Raw genomic sequence first — 13,861 nt, 5'->3', positions numbered from 1 at the left:
TTATATACTCTTCAGGATTTGATTTTGATTTATCTATAGCATAACTCTGAAATGGCTTGCAGAATTATCTGGCAGAAAATCGTATCATTTTGTGTGAAAGACAGAACAATGTTTCCCCAAATTAAGATGAAATTAGCACCCTCAAAGAACAATTCTTTGTCAAAATGTAAGCCACTTGATTTTATATACTTTCACATTTTTAAGTAAGCCTAGTGTGATTTCACTTCTGCCTCAAAAAATAGCAAGACAACAGTTAACTACTAAGTTGTCTTTCTAAACACAAAACCTTTTTTGCAATATAAACAGTGTCACAGTATCACATTGTTGGAAATTTTTTAAACCTGTATTAACCAGCCCATGTGAAAATTGGAACTGTTTTTGTCTATGTTGACACGGACTAAAACCATAATGAAGATGTGGGCAAAGTCACTGGAAAACAGAGGTGCGGTGTTCTCATCAAATGGACTCTCGACAGCTTATCTCGACACTGGAGAAACTGATGACGTAACCAATAGGTCAAATTCTCTGAAAACTGTTCATACACACACTCAAGACAAATATGAATCCCAGACTCACCGAAAAACTCTGCCTAAGTTTGTGCATAAGAAGACTGCAAGACTTGCTTGAGAGAACATAAAATGCATGTAGGTACTATGGTTGTTTTACCAATGCAAGACAGGAACAAGCATACATGTAAACCTAGTTCCTAAACAGTCTGCCTAAATAAAGAGAAGTTAGTGGCGTAAACCATGCTAAATAGAAAATGTCACTGCGATCAATAGGCTTAAATTACAAGCTGAGTTTTGCAAAGAGCAGGTTTTTGGACAATTTGGATTTCTCATACCTCCTACCTGCCTCCTTTATGTATTTCAGCACACATCTGATGCAGAAATGCTTCCTGCAGCTTATTCTGCAAGTGCCTCCCTGAATTTTTGTTTATATGATAAAGAACCTCTACAGGTGTGCAGGGAAGAAAGGATTTGCCTCTTAGGAAAAGTTAATTACAACATTGATAACACAGCTAACACTGCTGAATTTCTTGGGTGCTTAGCATCTCCCTTTTATCAAGGGTATTATTTTAATATTTTCCAGTTAAATTCAAAGCCGGAATAACTAGAAGTAGGCTAGGGGTCAAATATGCCCCAGTTTTACATGGCCCTTTAGTAGCCCAAACATCTTAGTCCCCATTCAGTTAAAAAATGTTGGGTGTGCAGGCAATCGGAAACCTCAGCACCTGTAGGTGAATTAGGGTCTTGGTATGGACGCTTGCCAGAACCCTACACTGAGGACGAGATGGCCAGGCTGTCCTGGCCCTGAGGGCACCACCCAGCCCAACTGCCCCTGCCCGGCCTCCCTGGGGAGTCCCCGGGGAGCCCCAGCCTTCGCAGCACCCTGACACATCAAATCAGTTTTTGTTGGGTCTGCACTGTCACAAAGGAGATGGGTAACTGAATCTGAGGCCTGTGGTTTAGACAGGTACACTCTTCGCTGGGTAAAAAACTGGCTGGATGGCCGAGCCCAGAGGGTTGTGGTGAATGGGGTGAAATCCAGCTGGCGGCCGGTCACAAGCGGAGTCCCCCAGGGCTCGGTTTTGGGACCGGTCTTGTTTAATGTCTTCATTGATGATCTGGATGAGGGGATAGAGTGCTCCCTCAGCAAGTTTGCAGACGACACCAAGTTGGGAGGGAGTGTTGATCTGCTTGAGGGTAGGAAGGCTCTGCAGAGGGATCTGGACAGGCTGGATCGATGGGCTGAGGCCAACCGGATGAAGTTCAATAAGGCCAAATGCCGGGTTCTACACTTCGGCCACAACAACCCCAGGCAACGCTACAGGCTTGGGGATGAGTGGCTGGAAAGTTCCCCTGCAGAAAAGGACCTGGGGGTGTTGATCGACAGCCGGCTGAATATGAGCCAGCAGTGTGCCCAGGTGGCCAAGAAGGCCAACGGCATCCTGGCTTGTATCAGAAATGGTGTGGCCAGCAGGAGCAGGGAGGTGATCATGCCTCTGTACTCGGCTCTGGTGAGGCCGCACCTCGAATCCTGTGTTCAGTTTTGGGCCCCTCACTACAAGAAGGACATTGAGGTGCTGGAGCGTGTCCAGAGAAGGGTGACGAAGCTGGTGAGGGGTGTGGAACACAAGTCTTATGAGGAGCGGCTGAGGGAGCTGGGGTTGTTTAGCCTGGAGAAGAGGAGGCTGAGGGGAGACCTTATCGCTCTCTACAACTACCTGAAAGGGGGTTGCAGAGAGGTGGGTGTTGGTCTCTTCTCCCAAGTGACTAGTGACAGGACTAGAGGAAATGGCCTCAAGTTGCGACAGGGGAGGTTCAGGCTAGACATTAGGAAAAAGTTCTTCACTGAGAGAGTGGTGAAACACTGGAACAGGCTGCCCAGGGAGGTGGTAGAGTCACCCTCCCTGGAGGTATTCAAGGAGCGTGTGGATGTGGCATTGTGGGATGTAGCTTGATGGACATGGTGCTGTGTGGTGTTGGGTGGGTTGTGGCTTGTTGTTGTTGTGTGGCGTGGGTTTTGTGGGTTGTTTTTTTTTTTTTTTTTCTTTTCTTTTGTGGGTTTTTTGATGTTGTGTGTTTTTTCTTTTTTTTTTTTTTTTCCCAGGTTGGACTCGATGATCTCACAGGTCTTTTCCAACCGTACTGATTCTGTGATTCTGTGATTCTGTGAGTAGCCAGTCTTGCCTTAATTGTTTTCCTTGGTTTTCTGCATTGGAGTTGGTGTAAGATCAATGCTTCTGACTCCCAAACCACAGCAACTTTAAGAAGCAATGTCAGGTTTTGCTGCAGAGTGATTCCTTAAAACAGGAGATCTGATGCAGAGCATATTTACATAACCAAAAGCTTTTTGGTGTTTCCTACCCTCAGAAGTTTTAAGTTGCTGACTGCTTCCCGCTGACTTCAGTGCCAGTATTTAAAAACCGGCCTCCCCCAGCTTTGTGCTTTGGATATGATGGGGAGGGGGTGTCCCCTAATGGCAGAGCATACAGAGAAGAGCCTTTGCTGCTTAATCTCTATGCATGTAGTCTTTATACATTAATTCAGTGGAGCTGCAGGGATGAATAAGGAACACTTGTATGACTAGTAGTCAGAAAATTACGTTACTGGAAAAGAAGGGTCTCCTTAAGTGTGAGTTTTCTTAGTGCTTGGTTACGATTAGAGATTCACTCCTATTCCTATAGAAATTTGTAGCAAAACTTCATCTGGAGAATTTGGCAGTCACATTTTTGTTACATTTTCAGATCTTGTTCTTTTAGGACCTTTGTGTTACGTGAACTTCCATTTTCAGGGAGTGAAGCTTTTGCATTTAATGTTTTGTCCAATTAAGATTTATTCACAGCAAACATTTCAGATCGTTAAAACACCAGAGCCATAATCTCCTTAGCAAAGCTTGTTTTTCTTCACTGCAGAATACTCAGTAGGTCTATAAACTAGCTGCAGGGGATTCAGCATAATCAACTTCTTTGTATGGATGTCAGAGGAGGAGAAAAGGAATGTTAAACTGTAAACCAAGAAAATATGGTTATTAGTGTTTCCTAGACACATTGATTTTGTGGAATTCGTAGTAATATTTTTAACAAAAAAAACCTATATTGAAGTTATTGTAACCCCTATATCTTAAAGTTCAGAAGCACTCGTTGAGAATGGGTATAATACAGTTGAAACACTAACAATAACAGTAACCAATAACAGTTATTTGGGGGAAATTCACACAGAGAATTATAGTCCTGATGTATATTTTACAAGATGACAGAAAAAACCAGCAAGGAACAGGAAAAACTGGTGTAAGGTAGTGCAATGTTTCATACAAATTCCTTCTGTTCATAGTACTAATTTTTCTCAGTAACACTGCTATATTTTCCCTCCCGCTGTTATATGCTTTCAAGGGTAGATTCAAGCAGTGGATCGTGTAAAGCCGCACTGGGAACACATGGAGTTAGAAAGGGATAAGGTTTCTTAATGAAGCTTTGCTAAACTTCAAAAAAGACATGGTTTTATTTTTAATAATTTATCTCTTCCTAGTATTTCTGCACTCAGAGGGGTAAGTTTGGATGGGCTGTTACCCATAATGGTCAGAAGATGATAGCATGCAAAGGCATGAGTTTGAAGTAAATATGGTCATTACATTTGGGAATGCACATGTAGTATTAGATTCTGTTACTATCATAGTCCACATTTTCAGCCATTCATGTCCATTACCCAAGAAAACAAAGTTTCTTTACTGAGGTTTTTTGCCAGCAGAAGCTGGTAGCCATTGCATTTAGTGTTCCTCATTCTAGTCAGCTGACCAGCAAAGTTTAGCAATTTTTTTAAAGGAACCATCAGGGACTATCAAAAATAATGTTCAGCAAATCTAAGAGGTAGGAAGTTATTAAAGAAATTCTTGGTTCTCTTTGTAAAGAGAATGGCTTGTGAAAGTGTTTATAATTAGCTGGCTCAGATGTATTAGGGTTTTTTAGAGTATGCACTCCACAATTCATTTAATTACATAGCTATCCTCAGTAATTTGCTTCAGACTAAGTAGAGCTGATGCCACCATGGTGGTGATGTTGGCTATCAGATGACACCATCTGTGTGTCCAGTATTAATGGACAGAGCTACATTATTCTTTAATAGCCCATAAAAATTTCATCTCTAAGGAAAAACAAATAGGTGATTTTCTTTTGAAATTATTAAGGCACACAGGAGAAAAAATCCTTGCCACTGAGACAACTGAGGGTAAATGTAGAGAAAAAGAGTTTACCTACTTCTCTCAGCAGTGAGGAAAGCTCACCTTAAGTTTATGAGTTTACTCACTCTTATTTAAGAGTACGCCATTAGCCACGCTTTTTGCTTTTGTTTCGTGGGTGTTCCTCTCTCATTCTTTCCCCAACGGAGTTTCACATCTGCCCCTTTCTCAAATGCATTTTAGGGGATGGAGGACAAGTCTTTGTGGGCTCTGGGCAGGAGCCAGTCTTTGTGGGTGTCCAAGTACCACAAAGGCATGCATGAGCAGAGTTCTGACCCCAACACTTCTGTTTCAGGGGGCTGTTTTTCCAGCAGGCAGGTAAAAATGTTGGTGAAATGGAAAGTCCCATTTTAACCTAACAGACAGGATAAAGCAATGTAACAGTTGTCAGAAAGGAACAAGGAAACCGTCTAGGAGGATTATCCTTATTGCTGCGGTATTTTGTCCTACCTGTGCCGTAAGAGCGACCATTGGAACAAATGAGTTAGAGCTATGATTGTGTGGCACAGAACCATATCAGAAGAACCCCTTCCCTCTAAGACTACGTCTTGGTGCTCCTTCTACTATTCAAATGTACAAAAAAACCATAGTCAGGTCCTAACTCGCATCTCAACCGTGCAAAACTGAATCTAACCAGCAGTCAGTACACTTACGTCAAGGATTAATCTTCTGTCTCAAGTTTTTAATCTTCTCTTCCAGAAACAGCTTGCAAGAACACTAGCTGAGGAAGAGTCACTATATATACATAAGAAATATATCTTTGGGTTTTGTAGTAGATCCTTTAAAATGGGATTGTCAGCCTACTTCAAGGAGGAGGACAGCACTAGTTTGGCATTAGTAGGAGGGGAGTGCCCCTGAAAGAAATTCCATCTCTTGATTTTTTTTTTCTTCCCTTGCTAGGGAGTCTTCTAGGGGAAAATTCAAAACTTTATTTCCGTTTGAGTTGTTGCAATCACACTCTGACATACCTTTATCTTTGGGGAAAATCATCTCAGTACCTTCTTGTTTGCAAAAATTGAAGCCTGCAGGGGCCTTGTGAGGAAAAAGCTGAAAAGCAGTTAGATCTTACTACATGGAATTTGCCATGCAGCAGGAGAAGTTCCTGTATCCACAGATAAATGGAATAAAATCTGCCATTTAGGGGACTAGATTTGAGTTGTCTTGGCTCTGAAAATTCTCAGCTGGAGAGAAATGCACTTTTCGTTCATTTTGCATAGAACATTTGTTTTCCACGCACTCAAATCTTCAAGAAGAAACCACCAGTTTTGTCTGAAAATCACCATAATCTCACAGTAAGTTGTTCCCATCTATGCTGGAACTTGACACCCTATCCAGCAGGCTGGAGGACTGGAGAAGCGTGTTTCCCAAGGCTTTCATGCCCCAACCTCCACAGCTCTGCCATATGGACTGTCCTGAAACTGGGGCTTTTTGGTCTCACTGCAACCCATGAGGTGAGAACTAAAGATCTCAGGAAACATCATGGGTTCTATAGAAACATCAAAACATTCTTCTTTGAGAATCCACCCATTTTATGGGATTCTTTAAACAAAATAGTATAGAAGTTCAGCTCCAGAAACAACTGGGAAGAAGAGCTGTTGTTCTTGTCATCGTGGAGCTTTCTGAACGTTAAAAATATTTCAGAGAATAATTCCTGCTCCTGAGCTGCACCTTCCAGAAGTATCTGTGTGCCAGAGACAAACAAATTAATAAAAAATTCTGAGTCCAAACACACCCTTTGTAGTGACTTATCAGCCATTTTCCTCTCAACAAAAAAGAAGACATTTTAGGGAAGCACACAAATGCATTTTCCAATTGCCTCCTCTTCCAGATCTTGGCAGTAGAAAGTGGGATGAGAGAAGAGTCTCTGTTCCAAAAGCAGCTCTGCCCTCTGAGGATGCAGTGATACAACACTTTGTTCCTCCACATCGATCAGTCTCCACCCCATTATGATATTTCCTTGTATCTCATGCACCAAATGCAGAAAGTGCTTTTCTGAAATCAATAAGCATTACATGCACTAGAATGCCTTTATATAACACACATGCAATTACAGTGGGTTTGGGTATCAGGTTTGTCTGACCTGGTATGTGTTATCAAAACAAAAAATGTTTTTACAAATATATTAGCAACCTTATCGCTCTCTACAATTACCCAAAAGGGGGTTGCAGAGAGGTGGGTGTTGGTCTCTTCTCCCAAGTGACTAGCGACAGGCCAAGAGGAAATGGCCTCAGGTTGTGCCAGGGGAGGTTTAGGCTGGATATTAGGAAAAAATTCTTTACTGAGAGAGTGGTGAAACACTGGAATAAGCTGCCCAGGCAGGTGGTAGAGTCACTATCACTGGAGGTGTTCAAGGAACGTGTGGATGTGGCATTGTGGGACATGGTTTATTGGGCATGGTGGTGTTGGTTGATGGTTGGACTTGATGATCTTACAGGTCTTTTCCAACCTTAGTGATTCTGTGGTTCTGTGATTCTGTGATTCTGTGATTCTGTGAAGAGAAGCAAACTAATATTTTTTTTAACTGTTCTACCTACTGAGCATAATATGCAGCTTGTTTTGCAAATTATTCTGATGATCAGTGGGAAAGCATAGCCCGATAGCTTCATGGGTGGGGAGAGAACTTTTGCTTCAGTGTTTGCTTGTAGATGTGTGCTTTGAGATAATAGGAGTAATAAAATGCCGTTCTGTGCAGAGAACTGACTACCTGGAAGTCTTAACTTTCTCCACATTGCACCATCACTCTGGTCTACACATTTGTTGTAGGACGGATTAGCTTTGAAAGATTAGATATGGATACGGATGTGGACATGGATAAGAATGGAATTACTGATGGTCCAGGGTCATCTTTACACTTCATTAAGCAACCGAATGCTAAACATGAGGGTGTCACACTCAGATGATTAACAACATTTCCACATCCAGGTAGTTTTAATGCTTTTCTTCTCAGCTGAAGCTGGGAGTGGTGTGTGATGGATACACTGAAGAGCAGAATGAAGAGCACAGATCATTTTTATTATTAAAGTTGCTGAATGCTTGCCTTGAGAAGCCATTTCCAGTTGTGTTCAGCAGACATTCACCAACCCTTAACCACTTGACCAGTATTGACTGCTGATAGTTTGATGTTACACATGCATAATGAACAAGATACAAATACAAGATGACTTTTCTAAGTCAGGGGAAGGGAAAAAAAAGGTTCATCAGGTGCAATCATGATTGAAGCTACAGCATAAGCAGGCCTAGGTATCTATAGCTCAAAGGGACTGTGTCTTGTGTGTGCTACAGCTATTACCCTTGGAGGAGCACAACTATTGAATCTCACGTTTCCAGATACAGTGTCAAATATGAGCTGGACTTTCCTACAGAAAGCGTCCAGGCAGCCTGGGGGTGAGCAATCACCTGAAATAAAGCAGCACTGGAGAGAGTTGCTCTAAGAAATTGTCCTTTGCTTGATACTTTCACATCACTCCGAGGGGAGCATAAGGGGACTAGTGTCACTACTCACTATCCTTTTTTAATGTATCTAAGTGAAAGCTGGAGTCCAATTCTGCTAGCATGAAAAACAATCTTTCTGAGCCAGGCACAGTGAAGAAGAGGATAACAATACTAGGTGTAAGGCTGCATTTTTCTGGTGTTTTGCTTTTGTCTCCTGACTCGCTGGTTATAATGGTATGGTATTTACCAGCTTGTTTGTCACACTTCAACTTATTGTATAATTTTTCACCTGTTAAGATCAGACTTTGATGATTTTATTGTAGTTTGTATTTTTACATGAAAAATATTTACATTGCTACTCAGTAACAGTTGAAAATTTAATGCCATAAGAACATTAAATATTGTTCCTCCAAAATAAATACCTTACTATACAATTGAAACTGAGCCCCTTTCCTTCTCACAGACACGTTGTAAGCGACACAAACTGATTATGTGACTACTGTGTGTATGAAATGTTTTAGATGTGCTGCAGTGATGATCAGCAGGATATTAGATTCTGACTGTAGAAACATTAGGCAATGCACACCATTTCTAAGATATTTTCCTGTTCTTTTCGTTCAAACTACACCTCCCTTCCAAATCACATCTCACGTATTCATGAGTATCATAGTTGTAATTCTGATCTTACAGGTTTGAGTTCACTAAGTAAGTTATCAGAAAACCTAAATGTAAAATGTTTTTGTTATACAAAATCATTTAGTATCATCCTTCTAAATAATTTTATTTGTGAAAATAAATTAAATACTTCAATTGTTATGATTATTGCAAGCATTGCTAACAGGTCGAGGGAGGTGATCCTTCCTCTCCCCTCAGCACTGGTAAGGCCAGACCTGGCGTACTGTGTCCAGCTCTGCACTCCCCAGTACAAGAGAGACACGGACATACTGGAGGGAGTCCAATGAAGGGCCACAGAGATGATTGAGGGGCTGAAGCATCTCTCCTATGAGGAAAGGCTGAGAGAGCTGTGACTGTTCAGCCTGGAGAAGAGAAGGCTCAGTGTGTATAAATAAATACCTGAAGGGAGGATGCACAGGGGACGGAGCCTGGCTCTTTCCAGTGGTGCCCAGTGACAGCACCAGAGGCAATGGGCACAGACTGAAACACAGGATGTTCCCTCTAAACATCAGGAAACACTTTTTCACTGTGAGGGTGACCAAGCCCTGGCACAGGGACGTTGCGGAGTCTCCCTCCTTGGAGATATTAAAAGACATCTGGACATAGTCTTGGGCAACCATCTCTAGGTGGCCCTGCTTGAGCAGATGACATCCAGAGGTCCCTTCCAACCTCAACCAGTCTGTAATCCTGTGATTATAGAATAGGAATTGTGAAGTTGATTTTCATATTTGTTGTTACCCAGCATTAACATTGAGAATTTTTTTGTAAATGTTCCCTTATTTATTTATTTATTTATTTATTGTCTCAGCCCATTCCCTTCACCAAGGAATTTGTTTAAAATTAATGTATTTCTTTCAACATCTCAATTTTTGACAAGTACTTTTTATTAAAATGTTTTGCCAAAAAGTCTCCTGGCCATTATATACTGATATCACAGAGGCTTCTTTCTCTTTTTAGTGGAATACAGACATTCCACTCAATCTTTATGATTTGATGTAGGTTCACACAGAGACAAAGGCAAATGTGAGGCACATCTGTATAAACGTGGACACTTGCAGGATGTGGGAGAAAAGTGCACTTAAATTATTCAGCTCAATGCAGCACAGTATTCTGCCTTGCCACATAAAACAAACCAAAAGGAGCTCCTAAGAAGAATATTCATGATATAGAAAAATAGCTTAAGGCGTCTCTTTGTGAACAATTTCAAGGAAGGTAGGAAGGTGAGACAGCTCTGAGGAAGAATTTGCATCCTGGCCCCAGCCAAAAGTCACTCAGCTGCCTTGCTAATGCTCAGGCTTAAGAAGCAAAGGGCATCCATCAGTTAATGGCTTTAGATAAGCCAGTACTGAGTCATCATGGAGTGCCGTCTGCAGACATCTGGACTTTGCAATGCCACCTAATTTTGAGCCTCTTGGTCTAACAAGTGACAAGTACAGCTGGCGGCTGTGGCTGTACCCAGCTCACACCTTGCCACAAGCACCTCAACTGCAGCGAGAGGCTGTCCCACCTCCCCTCCTCCCCTTCCCGAGTATGCCTCCTTGCCCGGCTGAGGGCACAAGCCCAGCCTCAGGCTCTGCCGTCTTAAGCAGGTGAATCTGCAGAAGCAGAGAAGTGCTCCTGCTTCCCTGCTCCTCACCAAAACAGCAAAGAGAAGAGGTTACCGGTCCTTTCCAGAGCTGCGAAGGAACCGGGGTGATAGTAGAGGCACTCCTTTCAGCGTGAGATTTGTTCAGCCATATTAAAATATCTCATCTTTAGGCACAGCCTGACTCTTAACGATAGCAGTACCTTTCTGATGCAGACATCAGGTGGGACATCATTTAAATCAGCACAATGTAAAGCAGCTTTAGGAACATGACACCAGGTACTGGTTTCACGGGACGGTCAGGGTGACTTGAACTGAAAAGTGGCGTGTTATCTCCCACCAGCTACCATCTAAATTGCCTTCTCTTGAGAAGATTACAGGTGTGTTACGATAAATCCTTCTGGGAGACACTACATCTCATTACAAGTCAGCAACAACACCAGTCCTGTACCAATCAAGATTTTCACTGAACTGATTAGAAAACTTTTATTGCCCAGTAGGACAATCAAGACAAGTACACATCCATTTTAAAAACAAACAAAACCAAACAACCTTTGTAATCTTATGACTGTAAACACTTGTTTTATTGAGTGAGTTACATTTCCCCTACAGAGCAAAGCAGCTATTGGATCAAAAATATGGTCACTTAGAAAGGCAAACACTGGCATTGCCAGGAGAAAGAAGAGCTTTACAACCTTTAAAGCAGCATAATCTGACTGTACCTCCTGCCACCTTTCCAACTGGCAGTGCAGCAGAAGTGGGTTTTAGCCACCGCTCTCTGTTATTGCAGTGGGAACATCCAGTTGCTACGGAGCTCAGGCTAGTGTTACTTTGTAAGAAGACTACCACGATTACCCCAAACAAGTAAGAGGACTAAAACTGAAAAATCTCCGTGTTATTGTCAAATAAAACATTGTTTTCAAAATCATGTGAATGTATTTGCAGATAAAAGCAAGCTGGGTGGGGCAGAGAGCATCATATCACATCATATGTGCAGGACTCAGCGGGAGAGCAGCCCAGAGTGGCCCAGCTCCGGTGCCGGCAGAGGCAGCAGTAGTCGTGCCACCAGAGCACACTTACTGCAAGCTCCATTCTCTGCTAAAGGAGGCACTTAAAACCAGCTAGAATGGTTTTGTTTTGCTTTAATCATTAATCAAAGGCAAATAAAATGCAATGAAGGAGAGCAAACATGCACACCATCGCACAAATGCAAGCAGGTGTTTGAAATGCAGGGCAGGTTACCATGGCTAATTGGGGGAAATGGAGGTGGGGGAGAGGGAGGAGAGGAGCTCAGAAAGCAAAAATCTGCTTTCATTGGGGAATTGCATTCACAGCAGAGATTCCTGAGTTTTTACCTCATGTGAGCGAAGAATGTCATAGTCTCTGCTGAAGGTGGCTTGACATGTTACAGTATGTGACTAGGTTGTTTGAGCTGTGTGGTTTTAGACATGTGGATGGCCGCCTGTGCTGGAAACACTCCACAAGCCTTTTCCCTTCAGTAGGCAGTAATTCTCCTGTGTCACTACAATCTAGCTTACTCAGCAACATACTGCTGCAAGCTTGTTTTGTTCGCCAGGAATACATCAGCACCAATGGCAAACCTCTCTGGTAAGGCTGACAATGCAGTTCTCTGAAAAAAAGGATTTGACGAGGAAGGAGGGAGTCCAGGCTGGTCTCCCAGTCAGATTCTTACTTTGTAAGTACTTTTATAACTGTCAGTCCTGAAAACTGAAACTGAGATCCGAAAGAACAATCAGGAAGCGGGGAGAGAAAACAAGTTGGGTCATTGATGGTTATATTTGTAGATTATGGCTATTAGTTAAAATGACAGCACCTGTAGCCCGATGGGGTACAGGCTCAAAGGCTGTTAATGCACTACAAGTAACATGATTTGGGGATATGAAAAGAGAAAAATCACAGCGTGAGATTTAAGTCCTAGTTTCTACTTTGAAAGCTGCCTTTTCAAGAGGGAGAAGTCCAATACTCCCCATTCACATGCTAATTCCCTTGTTTCAACAAACTGGTATTCTCCTTCACCTTTTTACATTAGCATAAAACGAGGAGCTTGAATCTGCATTTTTCATAGGCTTCAAAAGACAACTAGGCTTCAAAATTTCCACAGTGCAACTACTTGGGAATAGTTCATACATGCAAAATGCCTAAGTATTGTAAATGCAATACTTATTTGCCTCCTGCATCCAGAATGTAATTTCCATTTTTATTTTAATCACTAGTGATCCATTGTTCCAAATTTCTTTAAATAAATGTCCCCCACTGCTGCCCATAGCTTCTGCAGAAACAATTTTGAATATTTTGCAGACAAAAATAGCAGAAGAGTTGAAATTCATGCCGTTCCTCTCCCGAGTAGATGACTGATGAAATGCACATTTCAAAGCCTGTGAAAATATGAGCCAGAAATAAATAGCAAATGAGATTATCTTTATATTGATTTCTCTGCAGTGCATTCTGATTAACCGGCAAATCAAAGAGGTTTTTTCCCAGCTGCCCCACCAAGATCACATTCTTCATTCTCCATATGTGTGGCTCCTGATAAGTAAGTGCTTCTTTTCATTATCAGATACCTGGGGGCTTTTCTGCTCTGCTATCCAAAAAGCTTGGTCTTCTTCCTGTATGTCTGAACTTTCAGAAGGTGGATTCTAATATTCTCTTTGTTCTCTGCAAAAGACACTCCCACAAAATTTGTTGTTCAGATCTTCTACAGCCTATTTCAAAACCAGCATGTCTCACTGAAAGCGTTCTGGTGCACTTGGTCTTTCTTAAGGTGTTAAAGCAACCACCAGGACAATTTATCTGAGCCTGTGGGACATTTTCTATCACTAGATTTTTTCAGAAATCAAAACCAGTGTGTTTATCTGAAAGACTTTCTGTGGTATAATCAATGGTTAGTTCAAGGACTGTTGCTGGTGTTATGATGAGCTGCTGAGCCTGAACTTCTTCATGATTGTATCTAAATATCTGAAGGGCTAGTGGTCTAACGTGCCCTAATCGTAATTTAAAAAACCCCAATGTTAATTATCAGTGTGATGCCAGTCTAGGTGTCACGACAGAGAGCAATATTCTACCTTTACCTTTGTTCTGATGGGAATGTGCAGCTAACTTTCAAACACCAAACAGGAGCCCAGATGTTCCGCTGCCTGTGACCCAAGGCTTGCTTTTGCAGTGGCACAGCTGCGGTGCCTTGGCTGAGTTTTGCTTAGAAAGTTGTTGTCCAGCTGCAATAAAGAGTGTAAGCTAAAGCCACGTGAAAGTAAGTACACAGGCAGAAGTGGAATTGTAGAGCCAGTAAGAGATAGCTGGAAAATACTGGGGGCGGGGAGAAGATGCAACACCTTAAGAAAGAAGGCAGAGACTCAGCAGACAGCAGTTCGGCCAGATGAGGGATCACGACTCTCTCCAAAGAGCCACGGAAAT

The sequence above is a fragment of the Gavia stellata genome, chromosome 1 (genome assembly GCF_030936135.1).
Source record: "Gavia stellata isolate bGavSte3 chromosome 1, bGavSte3.hap2, whole genome shotgun sequence".
Classification (NCBI taxonomy): Eukaryota; Metazoa; Chordata; class Aves; order Gaviiformes; family Gaviidae; genus Gavia; species Gavia stellata.
This window is presented reverse-complemented; position numbering follows the sequence as displayed.